The sequence below is a fragment of the Anomaloglossus baeobatrachus genome, chromosome 4, assembly GCF_048569485.1.
Source record: "Anomaloglossus baeobatrachus isolate aAnoBae1 chromosome 4, aAnoBae1.hap1, whole genome shotgun sequence".
In the NCBI taxonomy this organism is placed as follows: domain Eukaryota; kingdom Metazoa; phylum Chordata; class Amphibia; order Anura; family Aromobatidae; genus Anomaloglossus; species Anomaloglossus baeobatrachus.
Genome location: NC_134356.1, coordinates 646,518,960 through 646,538,959, shown reverse-complemented (window position 1 = coordinate 646,538,959; position 20,000 = coordinate 646,518,960). Strand labels below are relative to the sequence as shown.

At 38.9% G+C, this 20,000-nt stretch overlaps 7 non-coding genes across 7 annotated transcripts; all 7 read left to right on the top strand.

The window, feature by feature from the left end:
- Positions 1-426: 426 nt before the first annotated feature.
- Positions 427-499, top strand: TRNAM-CAU (transfer RNA methionine (anticodon CAU)). Its single transcript has one exon. It is a non-coding gene; the product is annotated as a tRNA-Met (tRNA).
- A 2,124-nt stretch (positions 500-2,623) lies between these two features.
- On the top strand, positions 2,624-2,696 carry TRNAM-CAU (transfer RNA methionine (anticodon CAU)). Its single transcript has one exon. It is a non-coding gene; the product is annotated as a tRNA-Met (tRNA).
- A 1,019-nt stretch (positions 2,697-3,715) lies between these two features.
- On the top strand, positions 3,716-3,788 carry TRNAM-CAU (transfer RNA methionine (anticodon CAU)). Its single transcript has one exon. It is a non-coding gene; the product is annotated as a tRNA-Met (tRNA).
- Positions 3,789-5,926: 2,138 nt separating this feature from the next.
- On the top strand, positions 5,927-5,999 carry TRNAM-CAU (transfer RNA methionine (anticodon CAU)). The gene has a single exon. It is a non-coding gene; the product is annotated as a tRNA-Met (tRNA).
- A 6,548-nt stretch (positions 6,000-12,547) lies between these two features.
- Positions 12,548-12,620, top strand: TRNAM-CAU (transfer RNA methionine (anticodon CAU)). Its single transcript has one exon. It is a non-coding gene; the product is annotated as a tRNA-Met (tRNA).
- Positions 12,621-13,649: 1,029 nt separating this feature from the next.
- On the top strand, positions 13,650-13,722 carry TRNAM-CAU (transfer RNA methionine (anticodon CAU)). The gene has a single exon. It is a non-coding gene; the product is annotated as a tRNA-Met (tRNA).
- Positions 13,723-15,659: 1,937 nt separating this feature from the next.
- TRNAM-CAU (transfer RNA methionine (anticodon CAU)) lies at positions 15,660-15,732 on the top strand. Its single transcript has one exon. It is a non-coding gene; the product is annotated as a tRNA-Met (tRNA).
- Positions 15,733-20,000: the final 4,268 nt, after the last annotated feature.

Below are 20,000 nucleotides of genomic sequence, written 5' to 3'. Positions count from 1 at the left end.
CTACAGATTAGAATGGAAATTGGAGGCCAAAGGACAGGCCAAACGAGTTTTTGAGTTCCTCGACATTTTGAAGTAAAAAATGATAGTTGAGAATAGTTTGAGCTATGAAACCTATAAAAGTGTTGTGCAAGAGTTGGAAATGAAGTGCCAAGACCCTAACGTTTTGCAACTTTGGCTGCAAAGTGCAAATTTTACCTGAACTGCTTTTTTATGCAAACAACTGTCGGCCTTTGAATGTCAGAGACAGTACAGAAAAAGCAGCATTCCCATACCGGGAGTCGAACCCGGGCCGCCTGGGTGAAAACCAGGAATCCTAACCGCTAGACCATATGGGAAGTGTTGTTCTCATAAGACGTTGTCAATGTGGAAAAAGAAGAACTTAATTGCTTTCAGTAAGTAAGTTTGGCACATCCTTGCTAGAAGCTTGCCTCGTTAGCGCAGTAGGTAGCGCGTCAGTCTCATAATCTGAAGGTCGTGAGTTCGATCCTCACACGGGGCACTATGCTTTAGATATTTTGTCTCCATCTTGACTAGACAGCCAGAACTGTATCCACTCAGTACCAAAAAACGTCAGATATAAAGGAAGGGGGTTTTGGATCCTTTGAAACCAAATAGTTAAAAGTCAAAAGTAAAAATAATTTGTGATATGAATTCAAATAGAGTATTGAGCAAAAGAATGGAATGAATGTCCAAAATCTATTGTGGTCAGCATTTTTTGCTGCAAAGAGCAAATCCAAGCTAGACTGACTGTATGCATGGCTTGTGTCGACATTTCAATGCGTGACTTATTACAGAAAAAATGGCAATCCCATAGCAGGAATCGAACCAGTAAACTAAGAATACTGGTTGCTTGGTCAAATGGGATAACCCAAAGAGTCACAGAAAAAATGAGAGGCGTAAAAAAAAAAAAAAAGAGTGTTGCTTTGATTAAAAAACTTTTTCCTTTCAACAGTTTAAACTTGACTCATTTGAACAGTAGTTAGGAGCTAGTGGCTTATTCTGATGATTATGAGGTTTTCCCTCAGATTGGGTACAGTTCACTCCTTTTTTTTGACTGGGGAGCTTGAGAAATTTGCCATTCAGTTGTTAAATTCTACAGATTAGAATGGAAATTGGAGGCCAAAGGACAGGCCATACGAGTTTTTGAGTTCCTCGACATTTTGAAGTAAAAAATGATAGTTGAGAATAGTTTGAGCTATGAAACCTATAAAAGTGTTGTGCAAGAGTTGGAAATGAAGTGCCAAGACCCTAACGTTTTGCAACTTTGGCTGCAAAGTGCAAATTTTACCTGAACTGCTTTTTTATGCAAACAACTGTCGGCCTTTGAATGTCAGAGATAGTACAGAAAAAGCAGCATTCCCATACCGGGAGTCGAACCCGGGCCGCCTGGGTGAAAACCAGGAATCCTAACCGCTAGACCATATGGGAAGTGTTGTTCTCATAAGACGTTGTCAATGTGGAAAAAGAAGAACTTAATTGCTTTCAGTAAGTAAGTTTGGCACAACCTTGCTAGAAGCTTGCCTCGTTAGTGCAGTAGGTAGCGCGTCAGTCTCATAATCTGAAGGTCGTGAGTTCGATCCTCACACGGGGCACTATGCTTTACATATTTTGTCTCCATCTTGACTAGACAGCCAGAACTGTATCCACTCAGTACCAAAAAACGTCAGATATAAAGGAAGGGGGTTTTGGATCCTTTGAAACCAAATAGTTAAAAGTCAAAAGTAAAAATGATTTGTGATATGAATTCAAATGGAGTATTGAGCAAAAGAATGGAATGAATGTCCAAAATCTATTGTGGTCAGCATTTTTTGCTGCAAAGAGCAAATCCAAGCTAGACTGACTGTATGCATGGCTTGTGTCGACATTTCAATGCGTGACTTATTACAGAAAAAGTGGCAATCCCATAGCAGGAATCGAACCAGTAAACTAAGAATACTGGTTGCTTGGTCAAATGGGATAACCCAAAGAGTCACAGAAAAAATGAGAGGCGTAAAAAAAAAAAAAAAAAAAAAAAAAGAGTGTTGCTTTGATTAAAAAACTTTTTCCTTTCAACAGTTTAAACTTGACTCATTTGAACAGTAGTTAGGAGCTAGTGGCTTATTCTGATGATTATGAGGTTTTCCCTCAGATAGGGTACAGTTCACTCCTTTTTTTTTGACTGGGGAGCTTGAGAAATTTGCCATTCAGTTGTTAAATTCTACAGATTAGAATGGAAATTGGAGGCCAAAGGACAGGCCATACGAGTTTTTGAGTTCCTCGACATTTTGAAGTAAAAAATGATAGTTGAGAATAGTTTGAGCTATGAAACCTATAAAAGTGTTGTGCAAGAGTTTGAAATGAAGTGCCAAGACCCTAACGTTTTGCAACTTTGGCTGCAAAGTGCAAATTTTACCTGAACTGCTTTTTTATGCAAACAACTGTCGGCCTTTGAATGTCAGAGATAGTACAGAAAAAACAGCATTCCCATACCGGGAGTCGAACCCGGGCCGCCTGGGTGAAAACCAGGAATCCTAACCGCTAGACCATATGGGAAGTGTTGTTCTCATAAGACGTTGTCAATGTGGAAAAAGAAGAACTTAATTGCTTTCAGTAAGTGAGTTTGGCACATCCTTGCTAGAAGCTTGCCTCGTTAGCGCAGTAGGTAGCGCGTCAGTCTCATAATCTGAAGGTCGTGAGTTCGATCCTCACACGGGGCACTATGCTTTAGATATTTTGTCTCCATCTTGACTAGACAGCCAGAACTGTATCCACTCAGTACCAAAAAACGTCAGATATAAAGGAAGGGGGTTTTGGATCCTTTGAAACCAAATAGTTAAAAGTCAAAAGTAAAAATAATTTGTGATATGAATTCAAATGGAGTATTGAGCAAAAGAATGGAATGAATGTCCAAAATCTATTGTGGTCAGCATTTTTTGCTGCAAAGAGCAAATCCAAGCTAGACTGACTGTATGCATGGCTTGTGTCGACATTTCAATGCGTGACTTATTACAGAAAAAATGGCAATCCCATAGCAGGAATCGAACCAGTAAACTAAGAATACTGGTTGCTTGGTCAAATGGGATAACCCAAAGAGTCACAGAAAAAATGAGAGGCGTAAAAAAAAAAAAAAGAGTGTTGCTTTGATTAAAAAACTTTTTCCTTTCAACAGTTTAAACTTGACTCATTTGAACAGTAGTTAGGAGCTAGTGGCTTATTCTGATGATTATGAGGTTTTCCCTCAGATTGGGTACAGTTCACTCCTTTTTTTTGACTGGGGAGCTTGAGAAATTTGCCATTCAGTTGTTAAATTCTACAGATTAGAATGGAAATTGGAGGCCAAAGGACAGGCCATACGAGTTTTTGAGTTCCTCGACATTTTGAAGTAAAAAATGATAGTTGAGAATAGTTTGAGCTATGAAACCTATAAAAGTGTTGTGCAAGAGTTGGAAATGAAGTGCCAAGACCCTAACGTTTTGCAACTTTGGCTGCAAAGTGCAAATTTTACCTGAACTGCTTTTTTATGCAAACAACTGTCGGCCTTTGAATGTCAGAGATAGTACAGAAAAAGCAGCATTCCCATACCGGGAGTCGAACCCGGGCCACCTGGGTGAAAACCAGGAATCCTAACCGATAGACCATATGGGAAGTGTTGTTCTCATAAGACATTGTCAATGTGGAAAAAGAAGAACTTAATTGCTTTCAGTAAGTAAGTTTGGCACATCCTTGCTAGAAGCTTGCCTCGTTAGCGCAGTAGGTAGCGCGTCAGTCTCATAATCTGAAGGTCGTGAGTTCGATCCTCACACGGGGCACTATGCTTTAGATATTTTGTCTCCATCTTGACTAGACAGCCAGAACTGTATCCACTCAGTACCAAAAAACGTCAGATATAAAGGAAGGGGGTTTTGGATCCTTTGAAACCAAATAGTTAAAAGTCAAAAGTAAAAATGATTTGTGATATGAATTCAAATGGAGTATTGAGCAAAAGAATGGAATGAATGTCCAAAATCTATTGTGGTCAGCATTTTTTGCTGCAAAGAGCAAATCCAAGCTAGACTGACTGTATGCATGGCTTGTGTTGACCTTTCAATGCGTGACTTATTACAGAAAAAGTGGCAATCCCATAGCAGGAATCGAACCAGTAAACTAAGAATACTGGTTGCTTGGTCAAATGGGATAACCCAAAGAGTCACAGAAAAAATGAGAGGCGTAAAAAAAAAAATAAAAAAAAAAAAAAAAAAAAAAAAAAAAGAGTGTTGCTTTGATTAAAAAACTTTTTCCTTTCAACAGTTTAAAATTGACTCATTTGAACAGTAGTTAGGAGCTAGTGGCTTATTCTGATGATTATGAGGTTTTCCCTCAGATAGGGTACAGTTCACTCCTTTTTTTTTGACTGGGGAGCTTGAGAAATTTGCCATTCAGTTGTTAAATTCTACAGATTAGAATGGAAATTGGAGGCCAAAGGACAGGCCATACGAGTTTTTGAGTTCCTCGACATTTTGAAGTAAAAAATGATAGTTGAGAATAGTTTGAGCTATGAAACCTATAAAAGTGTTGTGCAAGAGTTGGAAATGAAGTGCCAAGACCCTAACGTTTTGCAACTTTGGCTGCAAAGTGCAAATTTTACCTGAACTGCTTTTTTATGCAAACAACTGTCGGCCTTTGAATGTCAGAGATAGTACAGAAAAAGCAGCATTCCCATACCGGGAGTCGAACCCGGGCCGCCTGGGTGAAAACCAGGAATCCTAACCGCTAGACCATATGGGAAGTGTTGTTCTCATAAGACATTGTCAATGTGGAAAAAGAAGAACTTAATTGCTTTCAGTAAGTAAGTTTGGCACATCGTTGCTAGAAGCTTGCCTCGTTAGCGCAGTAGGTAGCGCATCAGTCTCATAATCTGAAGGTCGTGAGTTCGATCCTCACACGGGGCACTATGCTTTAGATATTTTGTCTCCATCTTGACTAGACAGCCAGAACTGTATCCACTCAGTACCAAAAAACGTCAGATATAAAGGAAGGGGGTTTTGGATCCTTTGAAACCAAATAGTTAAAAGTCAAAAGTAAAAATAATTTGTGATATGAATTCAAATGGAGTATTGAGCAAAAGAATGGAATGAATGTCCAAAATCTATTGTGGTCAGCATTTTTTGCTGCAAAGAGCAAATCCAAGCTAGACTGACTGTATGCATGGCTTGTGTCGACATTTCAATGCGTGACTTATTACAGAAAAAATGGCAATCCCATAGCAGGAATCGAACCAGTAAACTAAGAATACTGGTTGCTTGGTCAAATGGGATAACCCAAAGAGTCACAGAAAAAATGAGAGGCGTAAAAAAAAAAAAAAGAGTGTTGCTTTGATTAAAAAACTTTTTCCTTTCAACAGTTTAAACTTGACTCATTTGAACAGTAGTTAGGAGCTAGTGGCTTATTCTGATGATTATGAGGTTTTCCCTCAGATTGGGTACAGTTCACTCCTTTTTTTTGACTGGGGAGCTTGAGAAATTTGCCATTCAGTTGTTAAATTCTACAGATTAGAATGGAAATTGGAGGCCAAAGGACAGGCCATACGAGTTTTTGAGTTCCTCGACATTTTGAAGTAAAAAATGATAGTTGAGAATAGTTTGAGCTATGAAACCTATAAAAGTGTTGTGCAAGAGTTGGAAATGAAGTGCCAAGACCCTAACGTTTTGCAACTTTGGCTGCAAAGTGCAAATTTTACCTGAACTGCTTTTTTATGCAAACAACTGTCGGCCTTTGAATGTCAGAGATAGTACAGAAAAAGCAGCATTCCCATACCGGGAGTCGAACCCGGGCCACCTGGGTGAAAACCAGGAATCCTAACCGATAGACCATATGGGAAGTGTTGTTCTCATAAGACATTGTCAATGTGGAAAAAGAAGAACTTAATTGCTTTCAGTAAGTAAGTTTGGCACATCCTTGCTAGAAGCTTGCCTCGTTAGCGCAGTAGGTAGCGCGTCAGTCTCATAATCTGAAGGTCGTGAGTTCGATCCTCACACGGGGCACTATGCTTTAGATATTTTGTCTCCATCTTGACTAGACAGCCAGAACTGTATCCACTCAGTACCAAAAAACGTCAGATATAAAGGAAGGGGGTTTTGGATCCTTTGAAACCAAATAGTTAAAAGTCAAAAGTAAAAATGATTTGTGATATGAATTCAAATGGAGTATTGAGCAAAAGAATGGAATGAATGTCCAAAATCTATTGTGGTCAGCATTTTTTGCTGCAAAGAGCAAATCCAAGCTAGACTGACTGTATGCATGGCTTGTGTTGACCTTTCAATGCGTGACTTATTACAGAAAAAGTGGCAATCCCATAGCAGGAATCGAACCAGTAAACTAAGAATACTGGTTGCTTGGTCAAATGGGATAACCCAAAGAGTCACAGAAAAAATGAGAGGCGTAAAAAAAAAAATAAAAAAAAAAAAAAAAAAAAAAAAAAAGAGTGTTGCTTTGATTAAAAAACTTTTTCCTTTCAACAGTTTAAAATTGACTCATTTGAACAGTAGTTAGGAGCTAGTGGCTTATTCTGATGATTATGAGGTTTTCCCTCAGATAGGGTACAGTTCACTCCTTTTTTTTTGACTGGGGAGCTTGAGAAATTTGCCATTCAGTTGTTAAATTCTACAGATTAGAATGGAAATTGGAGGCCAAAGGACAGGCCATACGAGTTTTTGAGTTCCTCGACATTTTGAAGTAAAAAATGATAGTTGAGAATAGTTTGAGCTATGAAACCTATAAAAGTGTTGTGCAAGAGTTGGAAATGAAGTGCCAAGACCCTAACGTTTTGCAACTTTGGCTGCAAAGTGCAAATTTTACCTGAACTGCTTTTTTATGCAAACAACTGTCGGCCTTTGAATGTCAGAGATAGTACAGAAAAAGCAGCATTCCCATACCGGGAGTCGAACCCGGGCCGCCTGGGTGAAAACCAGGAATCCTAACCGCTAGACCATATGGGAAGTGTTGTTCTCATAAGACATTGTCAATGTGGAAAAAGAAGAACTTAATTGCTTTCAGTAAGTAAGTTTGGCACATCGTTGCTAGAAGCTTGCCTCGTTAGCGCAGTAGGTAGCGCATCAGTCTCATAATCTGAAGGTCGTGAGTTCGATCCTCACACGGGGCACTATGCTTTAGATATTTTGTCTCCATCTTGACTAGACAGCCAGAACTGTATCCACTCAGTACCAAAAAACGTCAGATATAAAGGAAGGGGGTTTTGGATCCTTTGAAACCAAATAGTTAAAAGTCAAAAGTAAAAATAATTTGTGATATGAATTCAAATGGAGTATTGAGCAAAAGAATGGAATGAATGTCCAAAATCTATTGTGGTCAGCATTTTTTGCTGCAAAGAGCAAATCCAAGCTAGACTGACTGTATGCATGGCTTGTGTCGACATTTCAATGCGTGACTTATTACAGAAAAAATGGCAATCCCATAGCAGGAATCGAACCAGTAAACTAAGAATACTGGTTGCTTGGTCAAATGGGATAACCCAAAGAGTCACAGAAAAAATGAGAGGCGTAAAAAAAAAAAAAAAGAGTGTTGCTTTGATTAAAAAACTTTTTCCTTTCAACAGTTTAAACTTGACTCATTTGAACAGTAGTTAGGAGCTAGTGGCTTATTCTGATGATTATGAGGTTTTCCCTCAGATTGGGTACAGTTCACTCCTTTTTTTTTGACTGGGGAGCTTGAGAAATTTGCCATTCAGTTGTTAAATTCTACAGATTAGAATGGAAATTGGAGGCCAAAGGACAGGCCATACGAGTTTTTGAGTTCCTCGACATTTTGAAGTAAAAAATGATAGTTGAGAATAGTTTGAGCTATGAAACCTATAAAAGTGTTGTGCAAGAGTTGGAAATGAAGTGCCAAGACCCTAACGTTTTGCAACTTTGGCTGCAAAGTGCAAATTTTACCTGAACTGCTTTTTTATGCAAACAACTGTCGGCCTTTGAATGTCAGAGACAGTACAGAAAAAGCAGCATTCCCATACCGGGAGTCGAACCCGGGCCGCCTGGGTGAAAACCAGGAACCCTAACCGCTAGACCATATGGGAAGTGTTGTTCTCATAAGACGTTGTCAATGTGGAAAAAGAAGAACTTAATTGCTTTGAGTAAGTAAGTTTGGCACATCCTTGCTAGAAGTTTACCTCGTTAGCGCAGTAGGTAGCGCGTCAGTCTCATAATCTGAAGATCGTGAGTTCGATCCTCACACGGGGCACTATGCTTTAGATATTTTGTCTCCATCTTGACTAGACAGCCAGAACTGTATCCACTCAGTACCAAAAAACGTCAGATATAAAGGAAGGGGGTTTTGGATCCTTTGAAACCAAATAGTTAAAAGTCAAAAGTAAAAATGATTTGTGATATGAATTCAAATGGAGTATTGAGCAAAAGAATGGAATGAATGTCCAAAATCTATTGTGGTCAGCATTTTTTGCTGCAAAGAGCAAATCCAAGCTAGACTGACTGTATGCATGGCTTGTGTCGACCTTTCAATGCGTGACTTATTACAGAAAAAGTGGCAATCCCATAGCAGGAATCGAACCAGTAAACTAAGAATACTGGTTGCTTGGTCAAATGGGATAACCCAAAGAGTCACAGAAAAAATGAGAGGCGTAAAAAAAAAAAAAAAATAAAATAAAAAAGAGTGTTGCTTTGATTAAAAAACTTTTTCCTTTCAACAGTTTAAACTTGACTCATTTGAACAGTAGTTAGGAGCTAGTGGCTTATTCTGATGATTATGAGGTTTTCCCTCAGATAGGGTACAGTTCACTCCTTTTTTTTTGACTGGGGAGCTTGAGAAATTTGCCATTCAGTTGTTAAATTCTACAGATTAGAATGGAAATTGGAGGCCAAAGGACAGGCCATACGAGTTTTTGAGTTCCTCGACATTTTAAAGTAAAAAATGATAGTTGAGAATAGTTTGAGCTATGAAACCTATAAAAGTGTTGTGCAAGAGTTGGAAATGAAGTGCCAAGACCCTAACGTTTTGCAACTTTGGCTGCAAAGTGCAAATTTTACCTGAACTGCTTTTTTATGCAAACAACTGTCGGCCTTTGAATGTCAGAGACAGTACAGAAAAAGCAGCATTCCCATACCGGGAGTCGAACCCGGGCCGCCTGGGTGAAAACCAGGAATCCTAACCGCTAGACCATATGGGAAGTGTTGTTCTCATAAGACGTTGTCAATGTGGAAAAAGAAGAACTTAATTGCTTTCAGTAAGTAAGTTTGGCACATCCTTGCTAGAAGCTTGCCTCGTTAGCGCAGTAGGTAGCGCGTCAGTCTCATTATCTGAAGGTCGTGAGTTCGATCCTCACACGGGGCACTATGCTTTAGATATTTTGTCTCCATCTTGACTAGACAGCCAGAACTGTATCCACTCAGTACCAAAAAACGTCAGATATAAAGGAAGGGGGTTTTGGATCCTTTGAAACCAAATAGTTAAAAGTCAAAAGTAAAAATGATTTGTGATATGAATTCAAATGGAGTATTGAGCAAAAGAATGGAATGAATGTCCAAAATCTATTGTGGTCAGCATTTTTTGCTGCAAAGAGCAAATTCAAGCTAGACTGACTGTATGCATGGCTTGTGTCGACCTTTCAATGCGTGACTTATTACAGAAAAAGTGGCAATCCCATAGCAGGAATCGAACCAGTAAACTAAGAATACTGGTTGCTTGGTCAAATGGGATAACCCAAAGAGTCACAGAAAAAATGAGAGGCGTAAAAAAAAAAAAAAAGAGTGTTGCTTTGATTAAAAAACTTTTTCCTTTCAACAGTTTAAACTTGACTCATTTGAACAGTAGTTAGGAGCTAGTGGCTTATTCTGATGATTATGAGGTTTTCCCTCAGATTGGGTACAGTTCACTCCTTTTTTTTTGACTGGGGAGCTTGAGAAATTTGCCATTCAGTTGTTAAATTCTACAGATTAGAATGGAAATTGGAGGCCAAAGGACAGGCCATACGAGTTTTTGAGTTCCTCGACATTTTGAAGTAAAAAATGATAGTTGAGAATAGTTTGAGCTATGAAACCTATAAAAGTGTTGTGCAAGAGTTGGAAATGAAGTGCCAAGACCCTAACGTTTTGCAACTTTGGCTGCAAAGTGCAAATTTTACCTGAACTGCTTTTTTATGCAAACAACTGTCGGCCTTTGAATGTCAGAGACAGTACAGAAAAAGCAGCATTCCCATACCGGGAGTCGAACCCGGGCCGCCTGGGTGAAAACCAGGAACCCTAACCGCTAGACCATATGGGAAGTGTTGTTCTCATAAGACGTTGTCAATGTGGAAAAAGAAGAACTTAATTGCTTTGAGTAAGTAAGTTTGGCACATCCTTGCTAGAAGTTTACCTCGTTAGCGCAGTAGGTAGCGCGTCAGTCTCATAATCTGAAGATCGTGAGTTCGATCCTCACACGGGGCACTATGCTTTAGATATTTTGTCTCCATCTTGACTAGACAGCCAGAACTGTATCCACTCAGTACCAAAAAACGTCAGATATAAAGGAAGGGGGTTTTGGATCCTTTGAAACCAAATAGTTAAAAGTCAAAAGTAAAAATGATTTGTGATATGAATTCAAATGGAGTATTGAGCAAAAGAATGGAATGAATGTCCAAAATCTATTGTGGTCAGCATTTTTTGCTGCAAAGAGCAAATCCAAGCTAGACTGACTGTATGCATGGCTTGTGTCGACCTTTCAATGCGTGACTTATTACAGAAAAAGTGGCAATCCCATAGCAGGAATCGAACCAGTAAACTAAGAATACTGGTTGCTTGGTCAAATGGGATAACCCAAAGAGTCACAGAAAAAATGAGAGGCGTAAAAAAAAAAAAAAAATAAAATAAAAAAGAGTGTTGCTTTGATTAAAAAACTTTTTCCTTTCAACAGTTTAAACTTGACTCATTTGAACAGTAGTTAGGAGCTAGTGGCTTATTCTGATGATTATGAGGTTTTCCCTCAGATAGGGTACAGTTCACTCCTTTTTTTTTGACTGGGGAGCTTGAGAAATTTGCCATTCAGTTGTTAAATTCTACAGATTAGAATGGAAATTGGAGGCCAAAGGACAGGCCATACGAGTTTTTGAGTTCCTCGACATTTTAAAGTAAAAAATGATAGTTGAGAATAGTTTGAGCTATGAAACCTATAAAAGTGTTGTGCAAGAGTTGGAAATGAAGTGCCAAGACCCTAACGTTTTGCAACTTTGGCTGCAAAGTGCAAATTTTACCTGAACTGCTTTTTTATGCAAACAACTGTCGGCCTTTGAATGTCAGAGACAGTACAGAAAAAGCAGCATTCCCATACCGGGAGTCGAACCCGGGCCGCCTGGGTGAAAACCAGGAATCCTAACCGCTAGACCATATGGGAAGTGTTGTTCTCATAAGACGTTGTCAATGTGGGAAAAGAAGAACTTAATTGCTTTCAGTAAGTAAGTTTGGCACATCCTTGCTAGAAGCTTGCCTCGTTAGCGCAGTAGGTAGCGCGTCAGTCTCATTATCTGAAGGTCGTGAGTTCGATCCTCACACGGGGCACTATGCTTTAGATATTTTGTCTCCATCTTGACTAGACAGCCAGAACTGTATCCACTCAGTACCAAAAAACGTCAGATATAAAGGAAGGGGGTTTTGGATCCTTTGAAACCAAATAGATAAAAGTCAAAAGTAAAAATGATTTGTGATATGAATTCAAATGGAGTATTGAGCAAAAGAATGGAATGAATGTCCAAAATCTATTGTGGTCAGCATTTTTTGCTGCAAAGAGCAAATCCAAGCTAGACTGACTGTATGCATGGCTTGTGTCGACCTTTCAATGCGTGACTTATTACAGAAAAAGTGGCAATCCCATAGCAGGAATCGAACCAGTAAACTAAGAATACTGGTTGCTTGGTCAAATGGGATAACCCAAAGAGTCACAGAAAAAATGAGAGGCGTAAAAAAAAAAAAAAAAAAAAAAGAGTGTTGCTTTGATTAAAAAACTTTTTCCTTTCAACAGTTTAAACTTGACTCATTTGAACAGTAGTTAGGAGCTAGTTGCTTATTCTGATGATTATGAGGTTTTCCCTCAGATAGGGTACAGTTCACTCCTTTTTTTTTGACTGGGGAGCTTGAGAAATTTGCCATTCAGTTGTTAAATTCTACAGATTAGAATGGAAATTGGAGGCCAAAGGACAGGCCATACGAGTTTTTGAGTTCCTCGACATTTTGAAGTAAAAAATGATAGTTGAGAATAGTTTGAGCTATGAAACCTATAAAAGTGTTGTGCAAGAGTTGGAAATGAAGTGCCAAGACCCTAACGTTTTGCAACTTTGGCTGCAAAGTGCAAATTTTACCTGAACTGCTTTTTTATGCAAACAACTGTTGGCCTCTGAATGTCAGAGATAGTACAGAAAAAGCAGCATTCACATACCGGGAGTCGAACCCAGGCCGCCTGGGTGAAAACCAGGAATCCTAACCGCTAGACCATATGGGAAGTGTTGTTCTCATAAGACGTTGTCAATGTGGAAAAAGAAGAACTTAATTGCTTTCAGTAAGTAAGTTTGGCACATCCTTGCTAGAAGCTTGCCTCGTTAGCGCAGTAGGTAGCGCGTCAGTCTCATAATCTGAAGGTCGTGAGTTCGATCCTCACACGGGGCACTATGCTTTAGATATTTTGTCTCCATCTTGACTAGACAGCCAGAACTGTATCCACTCAGTACCAAAAAACGTCAGATATAAAGGAAGGGGGTTTTGGATCCTTTGAAACCAAATAGTTAAAAGTCAAAAGTAAAAATGATTTGTGATATGAATTCAAATGGAGTATTGAGCAAAAGAATGGAATGAATGTCCAAAATCTATTGTGGTCAGCATTTTTTGCTGCAAAGAGCAAATCCAAGCTAGACTGACTGTATGCATGGCTTGTGTCGACATTTCAATGCGTGACTTATTACAGAAAAAGTGGCAATCCCATAGCAGGAATCGAACCAGTAAACTAAGAATACTGGTTGCTTGGTCAAATGGGATAACCCAAAGAGTCACAGAAAAAATGAGAGGCGTAAAAAAAAAAAAAAAATAAAAAAGAGTGTTGCTTTGATTAAAAAACTTTTTCCTTTCAACAGTTTAAACTTGACTCATTTGAACAGTAGTTAGGAGCTAGTGGCTTATTCTGATGATTATGAGGTTTTCCCTCAGATAGGGTACAGTTCACTCCTTTTTTTTTGACTGGGGAGCTTGAGAAATTTGCCATTCAGTTGTTAAATTCTACAGATTAGAATGGAAATTTGAGGCCAAAGGACAGGCCATACGAGTTTTTGAGTTCCTCGACATTTTGAAGTAAAAAATGATAGTTGAGAATAGTTTGAGCTATGAAACCTATAAAAGTGTTGTGCAAGAGTTGGAAATGAAGTGCCAAGACCCTAACGTTTTGCAACTTTGGCTGCAAAGTGCAAATTTTACCTGAACTGCTTTTTTATGCAAACAACTGTCGGCCTTTGAATGTCAGAGATAGTACAGAAAAAGCAGCATTCCCATACCGGGAGTCGAACCCGGGCCGCCTGGGTGAAAACCAGGAATCCTAACCGCTAGACCATATGGGAAGTGTTGTTCTCATAAGACGTTGTCAATGTGGAAAAAGAAGAACTTAATTGCTTTCAGTAAGTAAGTTTGGCACATCCTTGCTAGAAGCTTGCCTCGTTAGCGCAGTAGGTAGCGCGTCAGTCTCATAATCTGAAGGTCGTGAGTTCGATCCTCACACGGGGCACTATGCTTTAGATATTTTGTCTCCATCTTGACTAGACAGCCAGAACTGTATCCACTCAGTACCAAAAAACGTCAGATATAAAGGAAGGGGGTTTTGGATCCTTTGAAACCAAATAGTTAAAAGTCAAAAGTAAAAATGATTTGTGATATGAATTCAAATGGAGTATTGAGCAAAAGAATGGAATGAATGTCCAAAATCTATTGTGGTCAGCATTTTTTGCTGCAAAGAGCAAATCCAAGCTAGACTGACTGTATGCATGGCTTGTGTCGACATTTCAATGCGTGACTTATTACAGAAAAAATGGCAATCCCATAGCAGGAATCGAACCAGTAAACTAAGAATACTGGTTGCTTGGTCAAATGGGATAACCCAAAGAGTCACAGAAAAAATGAGAGGCGTAAAAAAAAAAAAAAGAGTGTTGCTTTGATTAAAAAACTTTTTCCTTTCAACAGTTTAAACTTGACTCATTTGAACAGTAGTTAGGAGCTAGTGGCTTATTCTGATGATTATGAGGTTTTCCCTCAGATTGGGTACAGTTCACTCCTTTTTTTTTGACTGGGGAGCTTGAGAAATTTGCCATTCAGTTGTTAAATTCTACAGATTAGAATGGAAATTGGAGGCCAAAGGACAGGCCATACGAGTTTTTGAGTTCCTCGACATTTTGAAGTAAAAAATGATAGTTGAGAATAGTTTGAGCTATGAAACCTATAAAAGTGTTGTGCAAGAGTTGGAAATGAAGTGCCAAGACCCTAACGTTTTGCAACTTTGGCTGCAAAGTGCAAATTTTACCTGAACTGCTTTTTTATGCAAACAACTGTCGGCCTTTGAATGTAGGTAGCGCAGTAGGTAGCGCGTCAGTCTCATTATCTGAAGGTCGTGAGTTCGATCCTCACACGGGGCACTATGCTTTAGATATTTTGTCTCCATCTTGACTAGACAGCCAGAACTGTATCCACTCCGTACCAAAAAACGTCAGATATAAAGGAAGGGGGTTTTGGATCCTTTGAAACCAAATAGTTAAAAGTCAAAAGTAAAAATGATTTGTGATATGAATTCAAATGGAGTATTGAGCAAAAGAATGGAATGAATGTCCAAAATCTATTGTGGTCAGCATTTTTTGCTGCAAAGAGCAAATCCAAGCTAGACTGACTGTATGCATGGCTTGTGTCGACCTTTCAATGCGTGACTTATTACAGAAAAAGTGGCAATCCCATAGCAGGAATCGAACCAGTAAACTAAGAATACTGGTTGCTTGGTCAAATGGGATAACCCAAAGAGTCACAGAAAAAATGAGAGGCGTAAAAAAAAAAAAAAAAAAAAAAAAAAAAAAGAGTGTTGCTTTGATTAAAAAACTTTTTCCTTTCAACAGTTTAAACTTGACTCATTTGAACAGTAGTTAGGAGCTAGTGGCTTATTCTGATGATTATGAGGTTTTCCCTCAGATAGGGTACAGTTCACTCCTTTTTTTTTGACTGGGGAGCTTGAGAAATTTGCCATTCAGTTGTTAAATTCTACAGATTAGAATGGAAATTGGAGGCCAAAGGACAGGCCATACGAGTTTTTGAGTTCCTCGACATTTTGAAGTAAAAAATGATAGTTGAGAATAGTTTGAGCTATGAAACCTATAAAAGTGTTGTGCAAGAGTTGGAAATGAAGTGCCAAGACCCTAACGTTTTGCAACTTTGGCTGCAAAGTGCAAATTTTACCTGAATTGCTTTTTTATGCAAACAACTGTCGGCCTTTGAATGTCAGAGATAGTACAGAAAAAGCAGCATTCCCATAACGGGAGTCGAACCCGGGCCGCCTGGGTGAAAACCAGGAATCCTAACCGCTAGACCATATGGGAAGGGTTGTTCTCATAAGACGTTGTCAATGTGGAAAAAGAAGAACTTAATTGCTGTCAGTAAGTAAGTTTGGCACATCCTTGCTAGAAGCTTGCCTCGTTAGCGCAGTAGGTAGCGCGTCAGTCTCATAATCTGAAGGTCGTGAGTTCGATCCTCACACGGGGCACTATGCTTTAGATATTTTGTCTCCATCTTGACTAGACAGCCAGAACTGTATCCACTCAGTACCAAAAAACGTCAGATATAAAGGAAGGGGGTTTTGGATCCTTTGAAACCAAATAGTTAAAAGTCAAAAGTAAAAATGATTTGTGATATGAATTCAAATGGAGTATTGAGCAAAAGAATGGAATGAATGTCCAAAATCTATTGTGGTCAGCATTTTTTGCTGCAAAGAGCAAATCCAAGCTAGACTGACTGTATGCATGGCTTGTGTCGACCTTTCAATGCGTGACTTATTACAGAAAAAGTGGCAATCCCATAGCAGGAATCGAACCAGTAAACTAAGAATACTGGTTGCTTGGTCAAATGGGATAACCCAAAGAGTCACAGAAAAAATGAGAGGCGTAAAAAAAAAAAAAAAAAAAAAAAAAAAAAAAAGAGTGTTGCTTTGATTAAAAAACTTTTTCCTTTCAACAGTTTAAACTTGACTCATTTGAACAGTAGTTAGGAGCTAGTGGCTTATTCTGATGATTATGAGGTTTTCCCTCAGATAGGGTACAGTTCACTCCTTTTTTTTTGACTGGGGAGCTTGAGAAATTTGCCATTCAGTTGTTAAATTCTACAGATTAGAATGGAAATTGGAGGCCAAAGGACAGGCCATACGAGTTTTTGAGTTCCTCGACATTTTGAAGTAAAAAATGATAGTTGAGAATAGTTTGAGCTATGAAACCTATAAAAGTGTTGTGCAAGAGTTGGAAATGAAGTGCCAAGACCCTAACGTTTTGCAACTTTGGCTGCAAAGTGCAAATTTTACCTGAACTGCTTTTTTATGCAAACAACTGTTGGCCTCTGAATGTCAGAGATAGTACAGAAAAAGCAGCATTCACATACCGGGAGTCGAACCCAGGCCGCCTGGGTGAAAACCAGGAATCCTAACCGCTAGACCATATGGGAAGTGTTGTTCTCATAAGACGTTGTCAATGTGGAAAAAGAAGAACTTAATTGCTTTCAGTAAGTAAGTTTGGCACATCCTTGCTAGAAGCTTGCCTCGTTAGCACAGTAGGTAGCGCGTCAGTCTCATAATCTGAAGGTCGTGAGTTCGATCCTCACACGGGGCACTATGCTTTAGATATTTTGTCTCCATCTTGACTAGACAGCCAGAACTGTATCCACTCAGTACCAAAAAACGTCAGATATAAAGGAAGGGGGTTTTGGATCCTTTGAAACCAAATAGTTAAAAGTCAAAAGTAAAAATGATTTGTGATATGAATTCAAATGGAGTATTGAGCAAAAGAATGGAATGAATGTCCAAAATCTATTGTGGTCAGCATTTTTTGCTGCAAAGAGCAAATCCAAGCTAGACTGACTGTATGCATGGCTTGTGTCGACATTTCAATGCGTGACTTATTACAGAAAAAGTGGCAATCCCATAGCAGGAATCGAACCAGTAAACTAAGAATACTGGTTGCTTGGTCAAATGGGATAACCCAAAGAGTCACAGAAAAAATGAGAGGCGTAAAAAAAAAAAAAAAAAAGAGTGTTGCTTTGATTAAAAAACTTTTTCCTTTCAACAGTTTAAACTTGACTCATTTGAACAGTAGTTAGGAGCTAGTGGCTTATTCTGATGATTATGAGGTTTTCCCTCAGATAGGGTACAGTTCACTCCTTTTTTTTTGACTGGGGAGCTTGAGAAATTTGCCATTCAGTTGTTAAATTCTACAGATTAGAATGGAAATTGGAGGCCAAAGGACAGGCCATACGAGTTTTTGAGTTCCTCGACATTTTGAAGTAAAAAATGATAGTTGAGAATAGTTTGAGCTATGAAACCTATAAAAGTGTTGTGCAAGAGTTGGAAATGAAGTGCCAAGACCCTAACGTTTTGCAACTTTGGCTGCAAAGTGCAAATTTTACCTGAACTGCTTTTTTATGCAAACAACTGTCGGCCTTTGAATGTCAGAGATAGTACAGAAAAAGCAGCATTCCCATAACGGGAGTCGAACGCGGGCCGCCTGGGTGAAAACCAGGAATCCTAACCGCTAGACCATATGGGAAGTGTTGTTCTCATAAGACGTTGTCAATGTGGAAAAAGAAGAACTTAATTGCTTTCAGTAAGTAAGTTTGGCACATCCTTGCTAGAAGCTTGCCTCGTTAGCACAGTAGGTAGCGCGTCAGTCTCATAATCTGAAGGTCGTGAGTTCGATCCTCACACGGGGCACTATGCTTTAGATATTTTGTCTCCATCTTGACTAGACAGCCAGAACTGTATCCACTCAGTACCAAAAAACGTCAGATATAAAGGAAGGGGGTTTTGGATCCTTTGAAACCAAATAGTTAAAAGTCAAAAGTAAAAATGATTTGTGATATGAATTCAAATGGAGTATTGAGCAAAAGAATGGAATGAATGTCCAAAATCTATTGTGGTCAGCATTTTTTGCTGCAAAGAGCAAATCCAAGCTAGACTGACTGTATGCATGGCTTGTGTCGACATTTCAATGCGTGACTTATTACAGAAAAAGTGGCAATCCCATAGCAGGAATCGAACCAGTAAACTAAGAATACTGGTTGCTTGGTCAAATGGGATAACCCAAAGAGTCACAGAAAAAATGAGAGGCGTAAAAAAAAAAAAAAAAAAAAAAAAAAAAAAAAAAAAAAAGAGTGTTGCTTTGATTAAAAAACTTTTTCCTTTCAACAGTTTAAACTTGACTCATTTGAACAGTAGTTAGGAGCTAGTGGCTTATTCTGATGATTATGAGGTTTTCCCTCAGATAGGGTACAGTTCACTCCTTTTTTTTTGACTGGGGAGCTTGAGAAATTTGCCATTCAGTTGTTAAATTCTACAGATTAGAATGGAAATTGGAGGCCAAAGGACAGGCCATACGAGTTTTTGAGTTCCTCGACATTTTGAAGTAAAAAATGATAGTTGAGAATAGTTTGAGCTATGAAACCTATAAAAGTGTTGTGCAAGAGTTGGAAATGAAGTGCCAAGACCCTAACGTTTTGCAACTTTGGCTGCAAAGTGCAAATTTTACCTGAACTGCTTTTTTATGCAAACAACTGTCGGCCTTTGAATGTCAGAGATAGTACAGAAAAAGCAGCATTCCCATAACGGGAGTCGAACGCGGGCCGCCTGGGTGAAAACCAGGAATCCTAACCGCTAGACCATATGGGAAGTGTTGTTCTCATAAGACGTTGTCAATGTGGAAAAAGAAGAACTTAATTGCTTTCAGTAAGTAAGTTTGGCACATCCTTGCTAGAAGCTTGCCTCGTTAGCACAGTAGGTAGCGCGTCAGTCTCATAATCTGAAGGTCGTGAGTTCGATCCTCACACGGGGCACTATGCTTTAGATATTTTGTCTCCATCTTGACTAGACAGCCAGAACTGTATCCACTCAGTACCAAAAAACGTCAGATATAAAGGAAGGGGGTTTTGGATCCTTTGAAACCAAATAGTTAAAAGTCAAAAGTAAAAATGATTTGTGATATGAATTCAAATGGAGTATTGAGCAAAAGAATGGAATGAATGTCCAAAATCTATTGTGGTCAGCATTTTTTGCTGCAAAGAGCAAATCCAAGCTAGACTGACTGTATGCATGGCTTGTGTCGACATTTCAATGCGTGACTTATTACAGAAAAAGTGGCAATCCCATAGCAGGAATCGAACCAGTAAACTAAGAATACTGGTTGCTTGGTCAAATGGGATAACCCAAAGAGTCACAGAAAAAATGAGAGGCGTAAAAAAAAAAAAAAAAAAAAAAAGAGTGTTGCTTTGATTAAAAAACTTTTTCCTTTCAACAGTTTAAACTTGACTCATTTGAACAGTAGTTAGGAGCTAGTGGCTTATTCTGATGATTATGAGGTTTTCCCTCAGATAGGGTACAGTTCACTCCTTTTTTTTTGACTGGGGAGCTTGAGAAATTTGCCATTCAGTTGTTAAATTCTACAGATTAGAATGGAAATTGGAGGCCAAAGGACAGGCCATACGAGTTTTTGAGTTCCTCGACATTTTGAAGTAAAAAATGATAGTTGAGAATAGTTTGAGCTATGAAACCTATAAAAGTGTTGTGCAAGAGTTGGAAATGAAGTGCCAAGACCCTAACGTTTTGCAACTTTGGCTGCAAAGTGCAAATTTTACCTGAACTGCTTTTTTATGCAAACAACTGTCGGCCTTTGAATGTCAGAGATAGTACAGAAAAAGCAGCATTCCCATAACGGGAGTCGAACGCGGGCCGCCTGGGTGAAAACCAGGAATCCTAACCGCTAGACCATATGGGAAGTG